Source organism: Malania oleifera, chromosome 11 (assembly GCF_029873635.1).
Source record: "Malania oleifera isolate guangnan ecotype guangnan chromosome 11, ASM2987363v1, whole genome shotgun sequence".
In the NCBI taxonomy this organism is placed as follows: domain Eukaryota; kingdom Viridiplantae; phylum Streptophyta; class Magnoliopsida; order Santalales; family Ximeniaceae; genus Malania; species Malania oleifera.
This window is the reverse complement of record NC_080427.1, coordinates 27720545-27744525: the sequence shown is the minus strand read 5'-3', so window position 1 is coordinate 27744525 and position 23981 is coordinate 27720545. Positions and strand designations below refer to the sequence as shown.

The following is a 23981-nucleotide window of genomic DNA, read 5'->3' as shown; positions in this document are numbered from 1 at the left end:
AGGAATCCCACCAACCTCCGCACTCGTGTATGGTTCAATACCTTCTTCCACAGTCATATCATAATGACGTGTTTGTTGGGTGTCTTCCTCTGCTTCAACCTAATGCTCGACAGACGTCCCCGTTTTCCTATCTGCAACGACACCCATGTGAGGAATGGTTTCGACATATAACTGCACAGTTAAATATATCAGGCTTACGTAGTGTGCATCCAACACAATGTGCAGACCATAATCATCAGTTACGGGAACAACCTCATAAAGGACTGCATCATTGAACCCTTGCATAGGGTATCTTGCAGTTACCCGCAATGCATATTGATATGGATCAAGATGCAAATATTTGTATATCTTCAAATACAATTTATTTAATTTACACCTATGACCAATTCGAATTGGTCAAACTGATTGAGTACTATAACTAACACCTTCTACTCCGGTGATAATTTTCTCCCCATATACAACAACACCATCACCGGAACACTGCTTGAGTTTCCTGCCATTCAGATCGACCATCAAGAAATAGAAAAGACCTACGAAAAACAAAATTGTATATGTAAGCGCATGACATAACAACTCTTTTCATTCATGGTAAGCTAATCAACTATAATCATGACTTCATTAATTATTTAGTCTAGCATGCAGCATTTGTTAATTATTCGGCACATGGTTTATACACTTTGAATATTTTGGGTGGGAAAAATTTATAAAAATTCGGTAGCATGTCATCTAGAAACAGAACATTTTCCATCCTGCATATCACAAACCATGCACCAGATATCCTAAGTGTTTCTACTGCATGCAATTCACAAGTCACTGCAACAACCATGCAGGTGGCATTCAGCTCAATCAGCATACACTCCTAATCAACTACTAGCATGCATTTCACAATACCACACATCAGTCATGCAGCCGCTATCAACTAGTTTGATAGTAAATTGTTTTCTTTGTAAGAAGAGAAGAATAACAAATTTTAGAGAATGGAAGAGGATTATTATTGCATGCCTATATTTATGACTTGAACTCAATGATTAAAACACATGGTAATTTCTTTGTAAATTGAGGCGAGATTAAACTTGGAGTAGAAAAGGTGAAGATGTGCAGAAAATTTAAGTAAATTCTTTTTTGTTTGAAGATACAAATCAAAATATTATTTGAACTCAATGATTATTCATATATAATGCATCATCACCTAAGATAATTTTTATTATATGTATTAAAATTAATATTAAATTAATCATAAATGCATTAACTAAAGTGTTGGATGCATAATCTATATTTAATGATAAGTGATCCACTCATTTTAAATTGTGTTTATATTTCTTTTTCTTTTTTCCCTATTAAGAAACATTTTAATGGTTATATTTGAGATCCCCAACCCGAGCCATGAGAAAGATGGGAAGATGTATGAAGTAAGAATTGTGTTATCTTTCGTTGTATGACTCAGGATTAGTGTGGGCAACTATTATGATAATTATGAGTTATTATAATTATACTTTTTTTATTTACATTTGTAGCATATTTATTAATAGTTCTCATTATTTTTAAAATTATTTTAATAAAAAATTATAAACAAGCGACCGCCAATATATCACATTATAAAATACTAATTGAAGTTAAAATATATATATATATATATATATATATATATATATATATATATATATTCTTGAGCTATTATGTGACAACATAAATGAATACAAAAGATTATTAGAAATACAATATTTTAAAATACATATGTGAATATATTATGTTATGATGTAGTAAATGCCCATAGCATATTTTTACAAGTTGAGGATATTTTCTGTTTAAGTTGATATTTTTAACAAAAAAATTAACATATTTGTATTTTTTTAAAAAAAAAAACTCTACAATTATTTAATTTATAAGCTATATTTTGCTGAATACGAAAGTTAGAATATTTAATAATTAATTTACAATTGTTTTCTCTATGAGGAGGATAAAATATAACTTTTTGTTAAAAAGTAAACCTTTATTAGAATAATTTTTGTTTTTGTTTCTCGTGTCTAGAAGTCATGAGCTTACTTTATCGAAATAATATTTAATTTACCTGAATTATGTGCAAAATTTTATAATTTTAATTCCTAGTTGTACTAAAAGTTAAAGGAGTGTATAAATTGTAATTCTTTAACTAAATTCTTTATAACTATTTTTTTTTTTGTGAATTTAACTATAACATAATAAGTTTGTTCTTTTAAAGAAACATAATATTAATTATTTGAAAAGTATTTATTTGATTATTATTTAATTTTTATTATCTATCTTTTAAAAGTTCGATTATTATTCATTTGAACGATATTGATATTTTACAATTAACTTTCTTTTATTAAAACACATGGTAATTTCTTTGTATCAATTTTTTCTTTCAATACCAATTAACATACACAATACCAATTATTAATGGAGTGGACACTAGTCTCCTATGACATCCAAGTTTTTTTTACAAAGAAATAATTCTTTTGAATGGGGATTTGAACCTAATTGCTTATTTCCTCACCCTCGAATGAAAAAATTCGACTCCTAAGATTATATTTGCACGGATTCACTATGTAAAGATGGGGGTCTTGAAAAATTTTGATATCCTAATTTCCTTTTTCTCTTCTCGTCTCACTAAGCAACATCGTCAATCAAGCCAAAAGTCACAGAGAGAGAAATTAAAGAAAAATAAAAATAATTATATCAAAAGCTAGCCTAGAAATGTTTACATCTAAAGCTATGTAGAAATGCATTAACAATCCAACAAATAACAGCACTACTAAATTACAAAACTGTAACAACATGTCTCGTACATTAGAATGAAATAGATTGAGAGTGGAATGAAATAAAAAATTTATGTTACATTTATAAAACTATAAAGTTGGAACCCATTTTATTTTTATCTACCAAATAAATTTAATATGACTAATAATATTTTTTCAGATTATAAATTTAACAAAAATAGTCTTCCTTCGCATACATAAGTACAAATAAGCTACTCTACTTTATAAAAATCATTTTATGAGATATTTTTTTATAAAAATAAAAAATTTAAAAATTACATTTTCATATTCAAAAAATATATAAAATGTTTTTCAAAATTTACCATACTTAAATTTATCATTGTAATAACCCCAAAAAGGGATGTAGAAGATTAGTGGAGTGATTCCAAAAATAAAAAATTTTAATTAATTAATTCATTAATTAATCGAAATTATAAAAAAAGCAAAAATAATAATTTAAATTTATTTTTATTTTTATTAATAAAATATATTATTATTAATATTAATTAAATATATTATTATTATTATTATTATTATTATTATTATTATTATTATTATTATATGTAAGTTATTCCTGAAGCTTGAAGCTTTGGGATTCATTTGGAAGGTTCAGAGAGCTGCGCAGGAAGCAGCCCCCTGAAGTCTCTCTCTCTCCTCTCGTTCTCTCTCCCTCTTTCCTCATTTTATTGGCGGATGCTCGCCTGATCAGGAATCAAAAGTGATGGGGATCAACATTCCCCAAACATAACATTTGCTAAGATGGTGTCACGTGGATGCATTCGCTGGGATGAAGGTAACTACGCACCTGTACAAGAAAATGCATAACTTCATCTACAGAGGCCCAAATAACCCGATTCCAATTGGGCTGGAAAGAAGACTCTCATACCTTTCTTTGGGTATAGGGAAAACCATGAAATTCAAATTGTGCACGGATTGGCAGCCCAATAACAGTAGGCATTCATCCAGAAATTCTGCATCACATGGACAGCTGCACACCTCTCACCAAATATGCCATAACTTTCCTAAGAAAAGTCCAAATGGAGTGGTTCAAAGTGTGTTGCAAAGAAGACTTCCATATCTTTAATTTGGTATATTATAGGTAAACTAATTCAAAGTATGGAACATCTAGAAGGCCGAAGAATGAGACTATTTGTTTTGAAAATTTTACATTTTTGACTTTTTGGTTTCATTTTATCATTTTCCATTCAAAGCTTGTTATATTTTATTTACTTATGGTTGGAGGGTTGTTCCAACATCTCTATATATAGCTGGGCATGTAAGTTATTAGGGACATCTAGTATTTTGAATTAAATCAAGATTTATTGCCTTGTGCTTAAGTTTTAAGCTTGTTCCCTCTTTGTGAGTGAGTGGTGAGAGACCACATCCCTTCTCCTTTGGAGATTGAGTGGTGAGAGGCCACGAGATTATCATTATCCATTTTCCATATTACCATTCCAGTAGCTATTTTGTGAGATTAGTACTTCAACAATCAAGCAGATCAATCACAACCCCAAGAAAAGCCGAGAATCACCATTCGAGATATCGAGCAAGGTTCGAGTGTGTTGTGTTCATCATTCCGAATAATTTCAGTAAGCTCATTTCAATTACTTTCAAAATAACTCCTAGATAGCCAATATGATATTTACCTTCCATTAGCCTTTTCAAAATATCTATTGCATGTCTTTGAATAATATCTGCAGACAAACTCTTCAAAGTCCAAAAGATTTTCATACTTGAATGCTTGATTGTGTCTTATTCCAAGGATATATAATTTGCATGTTTAGGCTTAATTCTAAGGCTTGAATTTACCATCTTTTAAGTAATTATCTTATCCTACTTGATTAGGTCCTTAAGGACAAGTCTACATGAATCCTATAACTTTTTGAATTTTCCACAACCTGTAGTTCTCGCATATAATTTATATTGGTCATTGCGGTTAATTAAATTCTCATCTTAAAGTGAATATGGTGTGTGCATTTGTGAGAGGGTCTTTGGTAGGACTAGGGTTCCTAGCATTGTCCTACATCAAAAAGATACTGTCGATCTCCATTCTCCGCTGCCGTCATTTCTACAGGAGCGGATCGGTGGTAGGAGCGACGTAGTCATATCTCTTGGGTAAGTCAATTTTCCTTTTTTTTTTTTTTAATTTCTTGCAAATTATAAGCCTCATTGACGAACAGACATCACCACGAGAATCTAGGGATGATTCTCTACAAGTCTAGCGGGACGAAATTCTAGTGGGGTCGTCATGGGCAAAACCTCAAATTTGGAATACAAGGGTTATTAAGGGACTTATTTTTAATTAATTAGGATTAATTTAAAAATGTTAAAATGTTGAGCATCTAGAGTTGAAGTAGAATTTTCGAAATTTAGGACCCGAGTGAGCGCCGCAGGTGTAATTTTGGGACTCGCAGGCAAAATTCAGAAAATTAAGTGGGGGTATCAAATATTGGTTTAAATGTTAATTTGGAGTACATGAAGCTTAGGAAAGGCTAGATGGGTATTATTTTGAGGAAATAGGTTAATTAATCTGGAAAAAATGCAAATTGTAAGATTTGAAGGGTGTAGGATTTGGGTCCTAACGAGACTCTTAGTAAGCTAGGTAAGTGGAATAAATTATAGCAAGATTTTTAGAATTACATTTGAACTCATATATGAAAAAAAAGCATATTGATTAATATATTTTGCCTGAAATTATTATGATATAAATATAAGATAAATTATGTGGCATTTGAGTAATACTAATTTGTGATGCTTTGGAGTCTAAAATTAATATATTATGAATATTAGGTGAAAACTTTGTGACACATGACATGTATTGAAAAATGTGAAATATAACGATGAGTATTTTTTGAGAATATATTGAAATGAGAATGATTGATGTGATTAGTGGAAAATAATGAAATGTGATATTTATATATGAGTGAAAATAATGAAATTATTTGCATGAGAAATGAGTTTGTACAAATTATTGATATGAGTATTTTGGGAAAATGTGAAAAATACGTGAAATATGATATATGTTATTACGAGATGATGAAATGTGTACAGAAAATGATGAGAATATTTATATTGAACTGAATTGTGATATACTGGAATATGATTGATGAAATGCCAATACCGCATAATGATTGCGGGTATGTGGTTGTGAACCATGATGGATGATTATGAAATTGAGCACGGTACCATTGCTAGTGGTGTTAGTGCAACCACACAGACTCTTAGAGCGTGTGGCGTGACAATCGACTGAGACATTTTGTAGGGTTGTTGGCCCCCCTGAGTCCGGATTAGGGTTGTATGCCGGTCAGTCGTTCTACAAACGCGATATGTGATATGGTACTTTGATCTAACCGGGTCGGCCAACCACAGTTAGATCCATCCTTTGGGCCGCATAACCTTGACCATGAGGGGAAGCATGACGTGGATAGAAAGATCCTCAAGGTGGCCATGAGTTACAGACGTGATGTTGGTATTTGATACCAAGGATACTCACGAGCCGGAAAGTAAAAAGAAAATGGAAAGTGAAAGAATGATAAAAATGGCTAAAATGAGAAATGAAAGAAAGAATGGAAATTGAGAAACAGAGAATGATAAAATTGAGAAATGGAACTGTGTGATTTAATAATATAAATAATTGAGGCAAAGTGAAACTCTCCACCTGAGAGCTTACTGAGTAAGATGAGTGCCCTGATAGGTATCAGATGTGGCAATACCCGGCTGCATAACGTGTTAGGGCAGAGGGAAGTTACCTGTATGGGCGGGTAGTCTTCCCTATTCTCAGGAACTTCACAGGTAAAAATATGTTAGAATGATTGATTTTGAGAAATGATTTTTAAAGCTTATAAAAGCTTGTGTTGTATATCTATATGACTATGTGAATATATTTGTGAGTGTATTTTCTTAGGTGAAATGTGATTTTGAAAAGTAAAGCATGTTATAACTGAACTTATATGGCCACGCACTGTAAATAATTTATTCCTTCTTACTGAAATGTGTCTTACCCAAATTATGTAATTTTTTCAGGGAATAGGGATAGATCGGGTGATATAGCTCCGTGATCATAAGGAGCTAGGACCCTGACACACACAGGGTGAGTTTTTGGTGGATTAGGGAGGTGTGATTCCCCAGGGTCGTATTGTTTTTGGGTATGAAATAGTATTGTGTATATGTGTATGTTGATACTCTAGGTATTGTATTCTAGTAGTTAAGTATGTATTAACTTCCACTGTTAGATTGTATGATGAAATAATTTTTACCCGGTACCCAATGCGGGTCGGGTCGTATGAATGGTAGTAGGATTGTTGACGTGGCCGATTTATGGATGTTGTTTATGACGAGTGAAATTTTTTTTTTTTTTTACGAAAATAGGGGCATCACAGTTTGGTATCAGAGCCTAGGTTGCTAGGTTTTATAGACTTTAGTAGACAACGGAATACAATACTAGAGTATATGAGTGGATTTTGAGAGAAATAGGAGATTGGTAGATTGAAATGTGAGTTAGTGATTGTTAGAGGATGAGGTGAGAATTTAGGATTCTATCTTGCAACCTAAGGACAAGAGTACCGGGGTTGATTCTATGTTTTTCTCGGGTGGCGATTTCAGGAAAACCATGGATACTATTGCTGGGACTTATTTTCGAGTGGTAGGGGTGAATCCTAAATGGGGATTAGGGATGTGGAGATAAATGGTCGTAGAAGGGTAATTTATGAATTATTGCAGTGTATGGGTTGTGTGATAGTAATTGTACACTGAGATTAGTTGCTTCCTTTGCAGTATGGATCCGGGAAACAACAACACGAATGGGGAGGTGATGGAGTAGGGCCTTCCTGTACGGGTGGTGCAGACCCTGACGCAGTGTTGCGTAGCGTCACTCAGCAGGTGATGGCTGAGATGGCTAGGAGCTCGGGGGAGCGGAGCTGCATGATCGAGCATTTCACGCATATGCGACCCCCATTTTTTGTTGGAGGAGCAGACCCACTGGAAGTAGAGAATTGGGTTCAGGACATAGAGGATATACTGATAGTCCTTTCATGTACAGATGAGTAGAGGGTGTTATTTGCTACATTTAAATTGATCGGGGAAGCAAAGCGCTGGTGGAGGTCAGTGAGATTACTTGAGGAGCAGAGGCTTGACCTTGTAGCGATGACGTGGAGTCGCTTCAGGGAGATTTTCTTCGAGCGGTACTTTCCCACTACGGTCATGAGTGCGAAGGCGTCAGAGTTTCTGTATCTGACACATGGGTCTATGACGGTGCAGCAATACGGAGCAAGGTTTGTTGAGCTGTCTTGGTTCGCCCCGTCTATGGTGCCAAATGAGGAGAGGAAGGCGAGGAAGTTTGAGGAGGGCCTGAGACAGAACTTGTATGAACAGATGGTAGGTTTTTGAGCTCATACCTTCTTAGAGATAGTGGATAGGGCTGCGGTGATTGAGAGTAGCATACTAAGAGGCGCAGTAGCCCAGAGCCAGAGGAAGAGGCCCACGCATTCTGATTTTCAGGCAGGGCTCAGTTGAGGGCTGTGGAGGAGATATGATAGCAGAGGGGGACGACGACAAGGAGAAGGAGAGTGAGCAGTGCAGGGCAGACATATGCCCCCTCCTTATCCCAGATGTTTGAGGAGGCACCCAGGAGAGTGCCGAGCGAGGGAGGTTGTCTGCTATCAGTGCCACCAACCTGGGCATATAGCGATGAACTGTCAGGCACTGCCAGCAGTAGCAGCTGCTCCTCGACCATACAGAGGAGGCTATCAGGCACCTCGAGGTGGACAACAGAGGAATACTGCTTTAGCACGAGTGTATGCACTGACGCCGGGAGATGCTGAAGCGGCAAGAGATGTGGTGATAGGTACTGTTTCAATACTGTCATTTAAAGCTACTGTTTTGTTTGATTCTGGGGCGACTCATTATTTTATCGTCCGGGATTATGTTAAGTTGTGTGAGTTTGAGCCTCAGCAATTAGATATTAGTTTGTCTATTACTACACCGACGGAGCTCTTGGGATATGTAGAAAGATACTAAGGGACTGTTTGGTGGATGTTCAGAGGAGGTCTTTGTTAGCTAATCTGGTAGTATTAGACATGCATGGGTTTGAGGTAATCTTGAGAATAGACTGGCTAGCTACCCATTATGCTAGCATTGATTGCCATCAGAGAGTGATAGTATTCAGACCTCTAGAGGGACAGGAGTACCAAATTGTGGGATCACGTGTGCGCACCCCATCTCAGTTACTATCTGCTATTCAAGCATGTAGGTTGCTATCAGAAGGTTGTCAGGGATATTTAGCCTGTGTGAAGGCAGTAACAGAAGGGGAGCTGAGGGTGGAGGAGATCCCAGTGGTGAGGGATTTTCCTGATGTATTTCTCGAGGATTTGCTGGGACTACCTCCTGATTGTGAGGTAGAGTTTGTCATTGATCTGGTTCCGGGGATAGCGTCGATTTTGAAGGCGCCGTATAGAATGACACCGAAAGAGCTGAAAGAATTGAAAGAACAGTTACAGAAACTGTTAGATAAGGGGTTTATTTGGCCCAGTGTGTCGCCCTGGGGAGCACCAGTTTTATTTGTGAGGAAGAAAGATGGGCCAATGAGGTTGTGCATTGACTACAGGGAAATAAATAAAGTAACTATCAAGAATAAATACTCGCTCCCGCGTATCGATGATTTGTTTGACCAGTTAAAGGGGACATAGATCTTTTTGAAGATAGATTTATGCTTCGGGTATCATCAAGTGAAAATAAGGGTGGAAGATGTTCCGAAGATGACATTTAGAACATGGTATGGTCATTATGAATTTCTAGTTATGCCGTTTGGTTTGACGAATGCTCTTGCGGTGTTTATGGATTTGGTGAACAAGGTCTTTCACCAGTATTTGGATCAGTTTGTGGTAGTATTTATTGATGATATACTGGTGTATTCGAAGAACCCAAAGGAGTATGAGAAGCATCTGAGTATAGTGTTACAGGTGTTGCGAGAGAAGAAGCTATATGTAAAGCTCAAGAAGTGCAAGTTCTAGTTGGAACAAGTTACCTTCCTTGGACACGTTATATCCAGGGGTGGTATTTCTGTTGATCCAAGTAAGATTGAGGCTGTAGTAGACTGGGTACGACCAAAGAATGTGCACGAGATCAGGAGTTTTCTAGAATTGGTTGGGTACTACCGCAGATTTGTTGAGGGCTTTTCTAGGTTGTCAGGCCCACTTACCAGATTGACCAGGAAGGGAGTGAAGTTTAAGTAGTCTGATGCATGTGAATAGAGCTTCCAGAAATTGAAACAGCGACTCATCACTACGCCTGTGTTGACGATTCCTTCTGAAGAAGAGGGGTTTGTGATTTACAGTGATGCGTCCCATAAGAGGCTTGGATGCTTGTTGATGCAGCAAGGGAGAGTGATAGCCTATGCCTCATGACAGTTGAAAGAATATGAGAAGAACTACCCTACCCACGATCTAGAGTTGGCAGCGGTTGTTTACGCACTAAAGATTTGGAGGTATTATCTATATGGGGGTAGGTGTGAGATATTTATTGACCATAAAAGCTTAAAGTATTTCTTCATGCAGAAGGAATTGAATATGAGGCAGAGGAGATGGTTGGAGCTAATAAAGGATTACGACTCCACTATCAGCTACCACCCAGGAGAGGCTAATGTGATTGCTGATGCTTTGAGTCGGAAATCAGTGGATTCATCTATGTCTGCAGTGGAGATTCAGCATCCGATCCAGATGGATTTGGAGAGGCTCGGTGTGGAGCTGATAGATAGCGATCACCAGACGCTTATTGCTGACTTGGTTTTACAACCGACTCTATAAGAGAGGATTAAAATAGCTCAAAGGGACGATGCAGAACTAGTAGAGCTTATGGGGAAGGTACAGGATGGTCAGGAAACAGAGTTCAGCATCTTAGATGATGGAGCATTGAGGTTCTGTACCAGGTTATGTGTTCCTCCCGATCCTGAGATCAAAAAGGTTATTCTTGAGGAAGCGCATTGGTCCCTATATACTGTACATCCTGGTAGCACTAAAATGTTCAAGGATCTTCGAGAGTCCTTCTGGTGGAACAACATGAAGAGGGAGATAGCTCAGTTTGTGGATCAGTGTTTGACGTGCTAGCAAGTGAAGGCTGAGCATCAGAGACCAGTGGGATCATTGTAGCCACTCCACATTCCTGAGTGGAAGTGGGAGCATATAGCGATGAATTTTGTCACAGGATTATCGTCGGCGTTGCATGGACAGGACACTATTTGGGTAGTGGTGGATCGATTGACAAAGACTACCCACTTTGTGCCGATCAGAATTAGCTACTCCATGGACAGATTGACTGAGTTATATATCCAGGAGATAGTTAGACTCCACGGTGTCCCAGTGTCCATAGTTTCAGATAGAGACCCATAGTTCACATCTCGTGTTTGGAAGAGTCTACAAGGGGCCATGGGTTCTCAGTTATCGTTTAGTACAACTTTTCATCCTTAGACAGATGGGCAGACGGAGAGGACGATATAGATTCTGGAGGATATGTTGCAAGCATGTGTGCTGGACTTTTGAGGTCGTTGGATACAGTATATGCCACTGGTCAAGTTTGTGTATAACAACAGCTACTGGGCCAGCATTGGGATGACACTGTATGAGGCATTATATGGCAGGAGGTGTAGATCCCTGTTGTACCGGGATGAGATCGGGGAGAGACAGATATTGGGGCCAGAGCTGATACAACAGACTCAAGATAAAGTCAGACTCATGAGAGACAGGATTAGAATAGCACAGAGTCAGCAGAAGAGTTACGCAGATACTCGTTGGCGAGAATTGGGGTTTGACGCAGGAGATCACGTGCTCCTGAAGGTGGCACCGATGAAAAGGGTTATTAGGTTCAGGAGGAAGGGTAAGCTGAGCCCTATGTATATTGGACCATTCGAGATTCTTGAAAGAGTGGGTCCAGTTGCCTATCGGTTGGCATTACCACCGGTCCTATCTAGGATCCATGATGTATTCCACATGTCTATGCTGAGGAAATACGTCCCAGACCCCTCCCATATGATCAGCTATAAAGCACTGAGTGTGGAGACACTTTAGCTTATGAGGAAGTGCCAATGCAGATTTTGGACTAGAAGGAACAGGAGTTATGCACGAAGAAGATTCCACTAGTAAAAGTTTTGTAGCGCAATCATGCAGTTGAGGAGGCTTCTTAGGAACTAGAAGATCAGATGCGCCAGAGATATCCATACTTATTCAGTGGAGTTTAGAGTTGAACCAGTCAAAGTGAAAGGAGTAATACTATGTATTTTTATTTGTATAGTGTAATATAGGATAAATAGAGTTTTTAGTTTTGAAATATGAATGACTTTGGGAGAATTTTAGAAAAGTTGTAATATCCCAGAACCCTCTTTGTAACCACGGTGTTCATTTGTCATAAGTGAGGGTAATTAATAAAATTGGAAGTGTTTTCTCTAAGGATGGGAAATAGATGAATAGTAAATTTCGAGGATGAAATTTTTATAAGGAGGGGAGAATGTAATTACCCCAAAAAGGGATATAGAAGATTAGTGGAGTGATTTCAAAAATAAAAAAATAAAAATAAATAATTAATCAAAATTATAAAAAAAAATAATAATAATTTAAATTTATTTTTATTTTTATTAATAAAATATATTATTATTATTATTATTATTATTATTATTATTATTATTATTATTATTATTATTATTATATGTAAGTTATTCCTGAAGCTTCAAGCTTCAGGATGTTTGGAAGGTTCAGAGAGCTGCGCAGGAAGCAGCCCCCTGAACTCTCTCTCCCTCCTCTCGTTCTCTCTCCCTTTTTCCTCATTTTCTTGGCAGATGCTTGTCTGATCGGGAATCAGAAGATACCATCGAGCTCCATTCTCCGCTGCTGTCATTTCTACTGGAGCGGATCGATGGTAGGAGCGGTGTAGACGTATCTCCTAGGGTAAGCCAATTTCCCCTTTTTCTTTAATTTCTTGCAAATTATAAGCCCGATTGACGAACGGATACTACCACGAGAATCTAAGGATGATTCTCTACAAGTCTAGTGGGACAGAATTCTAGTGGGGTTGTCGTGGGCAAAACCCCAAATTTGGGGTACAAAGGTTATTAAGGGACTTATTTTTAATTAATTATGATTAATTTGGAAATGCTAAAATGTTGAGTATCTGAAGTTGAAGTAGAATTTTCGGAATTTAGGATCCGGGTGAGCGCCGCGGGTGTAATTTTGGGACCCGCAGGCAAAATTTAGAAAATTAAGTGGGGGTATCAAATATTAGTTTAAATATTAATTTGGAGTACATGGAGCCTAGAGAAGGCTAGATGGGTATTATTTTAGGGAAATATGTTAATTAATCTGGGAAAAATGCAAATTGCAGGATTTGAATTTTGGACACCATGAGTGTATGATTTGGGTCCTAACGAGACTCTCAGTAAGCTAGGTAAGTGGAATAAATTATAGTAGTATTTTTAGAATTATCGTTTGAATTAATATATGAAAATGAGCGTATTGTATTTTGCCTGAAAATTATTATGATATAAATATCAGATAAATTATGTGGCATTTGAGTAATATTAATTTGTGATGCTTTGGAGTCTAAAATTAATATATTATGAATATTAGGTGAAAATTGTGTGACACATGACATGTGTTGAAAAATGTGAATAATAACGATGAGTATTTTTTGAGAATATATTGAAATGAGAATGATTGATGTGATTAGTGGAAAATAATGAAATGTGGTATTTATATATGAGTGGAAATTATTTGCATGAAAAATGAGTTTGTACAAATTATTGATATGAGTATTTTGGGAAAATGTGAAAAATACGTGAAATATGATATATGTTATTACGAGATGATGAAATGTGTACAGAAAATGATGAGAATATTTATATTGAACTGAATTGTGATATACTGGAATATGATTGATGAAATGCCAATACCGCATAATGATTGCGAGTATGTGGTTGTGAACCCTGATGGATGGTTATGAAATTGAGTACGGTACCGTTGCTAGTGGTGTTAGTGACTCTTGGAGCGTGTGGCGTGACAGTCGACTAAGCCATTTTGTAGGGTTGTTGGCTCCCCTGAGTCCGGATTAGGGTTGTAGGCCGGTCAGTCATTCTATAGACGCGATATGTGATATGATACTTTAATTTAACCGGGTCGGCCAACCGCGGTTAGATCCAGCCTTTGGGTCGCACAACCTTGACCATTAAGGGAAACATGACGTGGATAGAAAGATCCTCAGGGTGGCCATGAGTTACAGACGCGATGTTGGTATTTATACCAAGGAAACTCATGAGCCGAAAAGTAAAAAGAAAATGGAAAGTGAAAGAATGATAAAATTGACTAAAATGAGAAATGAAATAAAGAATAGAAATTGAGAAACAGAGAATAATAAAATTGAGAAATGGAACTGTGTGAGTTAATAATATAAATAATTGAGGCAAAGTGAAAACTCTCTGCCTGAGAGTTTACTGAGTAAGGTGAGTGCCCTGATAGGTATCAGATGTGGCCATACCCGGCTGCATAATGTGTTAGGGCAGAGGGAAGCTACCTTTATGGGCGGGTAATCTTCCTTATTCTCATGAACTTCACAGGTGAAAATATATTGGAATGATTGATTTTGAGAAATGATTTGTAAAGTTTATAAAAACTTGTGTTGTATATTTATATGAATTTGAGAATATATTTGCTAGTGTATTTTCTCAGGTGAAATGTGATTTTGAAAAGTAAAGCATGTTATAACTGAACTCATATGGCCACACACTGTAAATAATTTATTCCTTCTTATTGAGATGTGTCTCACCCAATTTATCTAAATTTTATTTGGGAACATGGATAGATCGGGTGATAGAGCTTCATGATCATAGGGAGTTAGGACCCTGACACACACAGGGTGTGATACCCCATGGATGAAAGATTTAAAAGATTAGATGTTACTACCCATATCGACAAGGTACACCTTTCTTTTCTGGTGCTTTCCCATAAAAACTCCATAATTAAGCATGCTTGGCTTGGAGTAATCTTGGGATGGGTGACCACTTGGGAAATTTTCTCAAGAACTGTGTGAGTGAGGACAAAACACACTGAAAAGAACATGTGTTGGTTTGTGGGGCCAGTCATTAGTTCGATAAGGCTCGCCCCCTGTTGTCTGGTCCAGGTGGAGGAGTAGAGATGCAGTGCTCGCTAGTAGACCCAGGTTGGGGCGTTACAAATGGTATCAGAGCCAACACCTAGCCGAAAATGTGATGAGATTCACATCGCCTGGGTTCGGAAATGTGGGTTCGCAACGAGGACGTTGCATTCTATAAGTGGGGGAGAATGTGAGACCCCATGGATGAAAGACTTAAAAGATTATATGTTACTACCCATATCAACAAGGTGGACCTTTCTTTTCGGGAACTTTCCCATAAGAACTCCATAGTTTAGCGTGCTTGACTTGAAGCAATCATGGGATGGATGATCACTTGGGAAGTTTTCTCAAGAAGTGTGTGAATGAGGACAAAACACTGCAAAGAACATGTGTTGGTTTGTGGGGCCAGTCATTAGTTCGATAAGGCCCACCCCCCTGTTATTTGGGTCAGGTGGAGGAGGAGAGATGCAGTGCTCCTTGGCAGACCTAGGTTGGGGCGTTACACATGGTGAGTTTTTGGTGGATTAGGGAGGTGTGGTCGTATTGTTTTTGGTGTGAAATAGTATTGTGTATATGTGTATGTTGATACTCTGGGTATTGTATTCTGGAAGTTAAGTATGTATTAACTTCCGCAGTAAGATTGTATGATGCAATAATTTTTATCCGGTACCCAATGCGGGTCGGGTCGTATGAATGATAGTAGAATTGTTGACGTGGCCGATTTATGGATGTTATTTATGACGAGTGAAAATTCATTAATTATTGGATTTTTTTTTTACGAAAATCGGGGCATCACAATCATCATGATTATAATTTCTAATATTGTCTTAAAACTCATTAAATTAACTTAAGCAAGAGAGAGAAAAGTAACATTTAACTCGAAATCGCCAGTTTGCTACGGACCAAACACAAATATTTAGTTATTAAACTTGAGGTACATTTTCAAAGTTTGAATTTTTAATTTTAGATTTGAAATTATATATATTGAAAAAAATTTAATATAATTTTATTTAAATTCATACATATCTAAATTCAAGACTATACCTTAAATATAAGAAAGATAAATTTTAAACAAAATAACAATAATAATAACAACAACAAAGCATTAAGTCCTATCAAGTGAGATTGATTATATAAATTTTTTTTTCGTTAATTCATCCCATTTGAATTACACAGATAGTTTGGCCGGAAATACACATGAAATAAATGGCAGGAAATACACATGAAATCAATGATAGGAAATATAATATCAAATGCAAGTAAATCAACCACAAAATCATAATAATTCTAACCTCAATCTTGGGGGTTTTCAACAAATACTTGCAATCAATCACGAATTTATTAAACACTTGAATCAAACTAATATATTGTTCACAAAATTGACAACGTGAGTAAGAGTTGAGGAAGTTACATACCTCATCTCCCCCCTTTTATACCTTTTCCCAACGTTCGATGAGCAACGGTTGGCGAGTCCTCTCCAACGGTCACCTGCTATCCGGTCCAATCGTCTGGCCTGCTCTGCCTCGTCCATGCCTCTACTCTGCAAAGCCTTCTCTGGTCTCTCAGCAATTCGTTCGCAAGCAAAGGAAGGAGGAAAGTCAATATTCAAGCAAAACTCGCTGGATGATTTAGCAAGTTTTGCCATGTGTCCAACAACGGATGGACCAGCGAAATCCATTTTCCAAGCAAATCTTGTTCGATGGACCAATGGATTTGCCACGCGTCCAACGTTGCAACACTTTCTTAAACAAATCTCGTTGGACCAAGTAGCAAGATTTAAATGGTAGCCTAATTGACGCGTGACAAGCAAATCTCTCTACTTGGTCCAGCGAGATTTGCGTGAGAAATAAGCTGATCCTGATGCGTGACAAATTTTGCTGGTTGCTCCAGCGAGATTATGTGAGCATCATTTTGAGAATAATTTTCCCGAACATGATATTATTTAATATATTATTTTAAAATAATAATAAACTGGAAAAAAATTTATTGAAAATTGGGGAAGAGGATAATCAAAGAGAGAAATGACGTCGTAACGCAGAAATGACGTCGTTTGGAGTCTTTGTCTCGATTTCTAGGGCAGACGTATTTTTATACAATGGTACCACACAGTTCATTTCCCATCTGCAAACCCTAATCAATGTTGCGGCGCCGTGATAAACATTGAAAGGATCCATATATAAATATTGAAGAACCCTAGGCAATAGTTTGATTGGGGTTGGGTTGATGAACGACGCCCTGGGTTCAGAGCTGACAATCGTCTCTAGTCTCCTTCAGAATGAAGGATTTAGAGGTTGCCTTGTGTCCTTTTGATGGTCCATAGATGGTCTCCTGCCATGCGATTTTTTCGGTTTCAAGATGAAGGATTTTTTTGTCCTTAGAGCTGCAAATCTTCTCTATCGTCCTTCAAGATGAAGGATTTTTTTGGTTTCTTTGGGCCGTTCTAATGGCCTGACGAAGATCTTCTGCCGCTGGAGACCTGGAGGCAGCGTGAAAGCAAAAAAATTTCTTCTTTTATTTGCCTCTGCGTTGGTTTATCTTCTACTTGGCATCCGCAGACTGATGAAATTCTTCGTGAGAGTCAAATTAGACGCAAGTAATGCTTCCAGATAAACATTTACGTATTTTCTTTCTTAAAACATCTTTTGTGGAAATTTGTCTTGGAATCTTGCCCATTAAAGCCTTTGCGGAACAAATCAGTGATTTTGGTAGAATCCGAAGAAGCGTTTCCAGTGATTTTTATGTTTCTTAATGTGATCTCCATCTGAGAAATCAATTCACTGAAATTTCTGTTCACAGTCTACTATCTTTTGTGACGGGGGATGCCATTTTGACATCCCTAACTAATTTTGGAGCAAACCAGTGATGTTTGTAAATTCCAAAGTAAACGTCACAAAGTGAAGCCCATTGATGTTGATGGTCCTTCCTTTTGGGAGCTCCTCCGTTGATGGGTAGTCTCATATTCCATCGCCTTGTGGAGCAGCGTCGCTGCCATTACCTCCTGGGACTGGCCATGAGACAAACATTTCATTTATTTGGTCAACTCATGTCTTCCCCTGAAAACATTCGTTGAAATGTTCATTGGCAACCCCATTCTTCTCTTTTTGCAGTTCCTCTAATGATTGGATAGATGCAGCTGCCTTCACGTCTTCAGTCTTTGCCATGAGACAAACATTTTATTTAGGCTACTCTTGGGACTGGGTGTGAGAAACATTCCATTTGTTTGTTCAAATTTTCTCCATTTCGTGCCACCTGAATGGGGGCACCACTGTACTCTCAGATTAGTTGCAATTATATTCATCTAGCTTTCTTTTACAAAAGCACTCTGCTGATTCTCTGTTGAGTAACATTCATTGAAATATTTATTTAAGGCATTTCACTCTCTGGTTGTGACGGGGGATGCCAGAATGGCATCCCTTAACATTTTTTGGAGCAAACCAGTTATGTTTGTATATTCCATGGTGAACGTCACAAATTGAAGCCCATTGATGTTGATGGTCCTTCCTCTTGGGAGCTCCTCCATTGATGGGTAGTCTCATATTCCATCGCCTTGTGGAGCAGCATCGCTGCCTTTACCTCTTGGGACTTGCCATGAGACAGACATTTCATTTATTTGCTCAACCAGTGTTTGAAGCTATGCCTATCGTATGGATTTCTTTTGACTATTTAAAATCATTCAGCAAGTTTTCCTCTGCCAAGTGATCCACTAAAATATTTATTTGCCGTTCCTTCACTTCTGTTTCTTCAATTCCTCTATTTAATTGTGACGGGCGATGTTACCAACATCCTTTACAAATATTTGGAGCAAACCCGTAATGTTTGTAAATTCCAAAGTGAACGTCATAAATTAAAGCCCGTTGATGTTGATGGTTCTTCCTCATGGGAGTTCCTCCATTGATAGGTGGTCTCATATTCCATCGCCTTGTGTAGCAGCATCGCTGCCTTTACCTCCTGGGACTTGCCATGAGACGAACATTTTATTCTTGTGTCATTATATCCCATATGTACTGCATGGGCACTCTGAACTGCAGATTTGTCGTGGGAGAAGTATTTATTTAGTTATCATGGGTTTCTTTCACCGTTTAATATAATTGTTCTGGTTTTCTTCGATAGGTCACCTATCTTTTTGCATGACATCCGTCCATTTTTTGATTGTCTCAAATTCCATTGCTTTTTGAGAAACATAACTCGCCCATCTGCCGTCCCTCTTTTGGAGCTGGTCATGACACGGGCATTTTTTATGTGTTCAATATGTTTTTTGTTCTCATATATATATATATATATATATATATATATATATATATTTTGTCTCGGCCTTTCATTCATTCATTCATTCATTCATTGTGTGGCAGGAGATGAATTTTTTTTGAATTGATTTTATACTAAGAGTTTTGCGAAGTTCTTGTAATTTAATCATTCTGTCCTTTTCCCCACTCCTGTTGATGTGATTCTAGAGTTCAGCATGTTTCACTGCTTAGTGGAGGAAACCAATGTTTCTTTTTCCTTGAGACTCTTGATTTAACCCATATTTTTATTGCATTAGTTGCTTGTAGACTTGGGAAGCTATGCTACATGCGATTTTTTGCCAATGATGATATCTGTCACCAAATTGCATACCATCTTTCGGGACTGAATGGCTTTAAAAGCCTTGTTGTAATTCTGCAATTCTGAGGCTGCACTGTGCTTATTCTTTTTTTTTTTTTATCAAACATTTATGTTTTCCGGTAGCCTTTTTAAAATTGTGTCTTGGATATTAGATTTCCTTTTTAAAATTGTGTCTTGGAAATTTGATTTCTGCACCCTTCCTACTTTTATGCCAAGTTTCAGGACAAGTTTCCATTTCTTTGGCTTGCCTTCTTCTGAACCCAATTGTTGCGGGTTCTACTGGTGTAGAAATGGGATGTGGGAATAACAGAGGAACAGATGTCGGGTTAACATGGATGTGCAGTGAAGAAATGGTTATGAAGAACTTTGTTAGTTGGGTCTTTTTCTCAACGCTTGTAATCTCAAACCGATCTACTTGGGTCTTTTTCTCAATCCAACAATTTGCTGAATTTATAGAATTGTTTTGATTATTGGGATTTCTAAGATGTTTTCTCTGACCATAATATATTTGTTAACAAAAAAAATTAATGATATGCAGCAATCTCAGTCCTGTGTGCGTGTGTTCAGTGATGGGATGATTCCAGCAGCCGTTCCTTGTTTTAAGAAATTACTTTGCTATAAGGCAATATTAAGTCATTAGGTAAGCTTTTTTTGGAAGATTTGGGAATGAATGAGTATGGGTCATTTGTTTAATTTGTGGAAAGATATAATCGTTCATTGGTGCTATGTGCATGAGGATGTTGTATTTTTGAGTGGGTGCTAGGTGCATGAGTGCGCTCTTTGTGGAAAGCAAAGGCAGGCAAGTCTGCTGGGTGCATTTTGTTCTTGCTAGATAAGCATGACAAGTAAACCAAGTTACCAATGGCATTTCAAATGGGTCCAATTAGGTAAATTCACTTTCCATACTATTATTTGGGATCAACATGAAGTGCACATTGTATTTTTATATTTTTAATTTTTTCAGTTTTGCTAATGAGCAGGCTGTGTCATTAGCATTTGACCTTCTCAGAGAGCTTGTTAAGGTTAGAGCTAATAAAGTTCTCCATCCATAGTTCTTTTATGTTTGGTTCACTTGATATTTAATGTGACTATTTTTGTGACGATTGTTTGGTTCAAGACTAGTCTTCGTTCAAATGTTATGAAAGTTTTGGTTAGAAGCCAAGAAACAAATATAGCAAACAAGTTAGAGAGAAAAATAAGGGAACTTTGACTGCTGCCTAACTTTTTTGGGCGATTTAGAAACCTATTCTAATGCTCTAACATAAACCTTCCTTGTAGGTTGTGGGTTTTACCACTGGCCTAACTCTTGTTTGTTAACTAGGAAACACAGTTAGAAAAAGACATGATATGTAGTTCTGACTTGATTTTATTTTTCTTCGCTAAAATTAATATAATTTTATAAAAAAGACTAAGTTTATTGATTCTTTTAAATTGAAATTTGGAATAAAAAACTAGCAGTTCTTTTTGTCATTATATTTGATGGTTCCTAGACGAGGGATAGTAAGTGATAGAATCAATAGATCACAAGAGAGGTTAAATCTTATTTTAGAAGCACTTGAGGAGTATATAATTTTGCAAGGGATGCAAGTGAATTCACTAGATAAAAAAATTTTGGGGATCCAATATGTAGTTTGTTGGTTATTAACATGTTTGGATCTTGTAATAATTTTAGCCTATGCAACTATGCCTTGATTCCTTTCACATTGTTGTTCCTTGACGTTAATAACATATAACACATGTTTGAGAGGGTGATGTAGTGTATAAATTGAGATCTTGAAGCAAAGAGAAAGAAAGAGAATAAAGGGTGATAGAAAGGGCATATGGAAATATGGAGAAAAATAAATAGGGAAGTTAAGCACGTGTTCTAGGACAACATTGTGAATTAAGGCAGGGATTAGAATTCGAGACATAATAAAGGGATGAAGAAGAAAGGAGGAAGAAAGGGGAAAAGTGAGGAGGGTTGCACAGAAAGGAGGGAAACAATTTTGGAAATATGATTTTAGTAATAACTTCCAAAACAACTTAAATGCCCTTTATTTATAAGGAGGAAATTTGAGTTCACAATACAAGGAAGATTCCTTGGGTGGACCCATCCTTGGAGTTGTGTTTGTGAGACTCCTTGGGTGGGGACTCTCCTTTTGGGAATGGCTTACTAGTTTGAGTTTGGTTGGCTTGCAGAGGAGGTAACTCTATGATTTTGAGATTGGTTGTTTGTGAAGGTGTGGATTCATCTTTGGAGTTGTGAAAAATTGCTTCCAGCCATGATAATTTGGCTTTTACCTTGAAATTTAGAAGCTGAACTGAGGAAATTTCACAAACTATTAGTGTATGATACATATTCTTGGAGGAAATTTTCAAAGCCAATGCTGGATTCAAACCTATTTAGTGCTATGTCAAAGTTGTTTTCCAAGGATTTGAGAAATTGGGAGGTGAGAAATTGCAAGAATATACTGAGATCTTTTGTCGTTGCAATTCAGGTACAAAATATTTGGTGAAATAACCAAACTCAACCATTCGTCTTGATTGATGTTTGCATGATTGGTAAAATTAGTAATTTGCATAATTCCAAGTTTCTTGTCCCCATTTAAAAAAACAAAAATTCTCCCCTTGGTCATGTGAATTCTTTTACCTCATATACTTGGAGAGGTTTTGAATTTGAGGTTGTATTGAATTTGAATAAGATGTAATATAAAATTATATTGAAATTTGTCCAAATCCACCTAAATTCAAATTCAAGTTCTAAAATTTATACTCCCAAACACTACCTTAGTTCATTTCTTGAATACGTGTTCATACCCACGCTTCCTTGATGTCATAGTATGTAGTATGAACAACCATGCTAACTCATGCGCATTATGTACCATAACTTCATGTATGCACATGGTAATAATTTTAGGATTCATGCCATTTGTAGTTAAGTTTCTCTTCCTCAACACATTGTACCATATTACGTTGTACCAAAGAGAGTTTTGCAATGCAAATAGTTCCATCATCTTGTTAGCTCTATTGGGTCTAGTATTCCTTAGGCTAGTAGCTCATATGTGCAGTGTCATTGTCACCTTTTAGAGATTAAATTGATGTCAGCTGGCCCAACGAGCCCTAGCTTTATAGGGTGAGATTGATGACATGCTTGAGCCCTTGAGTATTAAAGAGATGGAGGTGATCTTCTTAACAATTTTGAGGAAGATGATAACTATGCTAATGTCGTTAGGTTTGTCTTCTCCACTACTGTAAATAGTGAGATGAGAAAATAAACCATTATTTTCCACACTTTATTTCCACGTCAAGATAGGACGTGCAAGCTAGTCATTGATGAGGTAGCAGCATGAATGTAATCTCCAAAGCTGCTCTAGATTGAACCTTAAGGGAGAAGCTCTCGTCCTTTTATATTGAATTGAGTAAACTTGACAAATCAACTTATCATTGAGAAGTGCCTTGTACCTATCCAAATGGGAAATTTTAAATGTATAAGATTTATTTTGATATACTCCCAATGGATGTGGCCCATTCCTTGGGGTGTCGATGCTTATTTAGGCATAAAGATAAGAAGGTTATCTTCACCCCTGCCAAGCCCACTCTCAAGGATACCAAGTTTAGAACAACATAACCCTACAAAGAAACATGCACTTACAGATCATAATGGGACTATGCAATGAAATGGTAAGGTGAATTCAATGAGTAAATCAAATTCATGCAAAATTTTGATTAACTATATAACTAACTAAAGCCTCAGCCAAATTTTATTTTGATTAATTTGATTAACCAAAATAGCCAAAATTATGCTGCAAAACCTATCAAAATTTCTTTTGCAAACATTCATATTCTAGTAAGTGCTCAAATCAATCGCTTAAATGTATATTGGGCAAATAAGTATTGAATCAAAATTTTAAAGCAAAATCAGGGCTGAATCGCTATCTTAAAGACTTAAATTGAATTTCAGAGTCGGTTCTGTGCAGCGGCAAGACCACACCAAGTCTAGCCAAACCATAATTCCATACCAACCTTTACCATTTAAGAATAGATCCCCTCTCGGAGGTTCTCCAGGTCTAAACAACAAAACACTTGGTAGACAAATGACCATGTAACCATCAAAGCTCAAAACCAACAAGCATTACCAACAAGCAATGAGCTGTGCTCTGTAGGGATACCAGTGGATGCAGCTAGATAGGGATTGTGGAGGAGAAAATAGATGGTAGAATTAGATAGAAATGGAGTTGGATGAAGGAAGCATTGAGTGGTGGTGGTGGTGGTTGTGTGTCAAGTGAACTTCAAGAAGTGTGGTAGTTTGAAGGGTGGTTGGTTGGGGTACTTTCAGGTGACATGTGGGGTCATACCCCTTGTCGAGTGCTGTAGGGATACCAATGAGTTGAACCTGTTTTGATCTGAATTTGATGTAGGACAGCAACTGAGATTCAGATAGAGAGAGAGAGAGAGAGAGAGAGAGAGGCAGGGATAATCAATTAAACAGAGGGAAGT

The 23981-nt window shown here is 36.9% G+C and overlaps 1 long non-coding RNA gene and 1 other non-coding gene across 2 annotated transcripts; both read left to right on the top strand.

Moving 5' to 3' along the window:
* The first annotated feature begins 16995 nt into the window (after positions 1-16995).
* On the top strand, positions 16996-20055 carry LOC131168170 (uncharacterized). The gene is made up of 2 exons (XR_009140231.1): positions 16996-17496; positions 19728-20055. It is a non-coding gene; the product is annotated as an uncharacterized LOC131168170 (long non-coding RNA).
* On the top strand, positions 19483-19576 carry LOC131143633 (small nucleolar RNA SNORD96 family). Its single transcript, XR_009133617.1, has one exon. It is a non-coding gene; the product is annotated as a small nucleolar RNA SNORD96 family (small nucleolar RNA).
* Positions 20056-23981: the final 3926 nt, after the last annotated feature.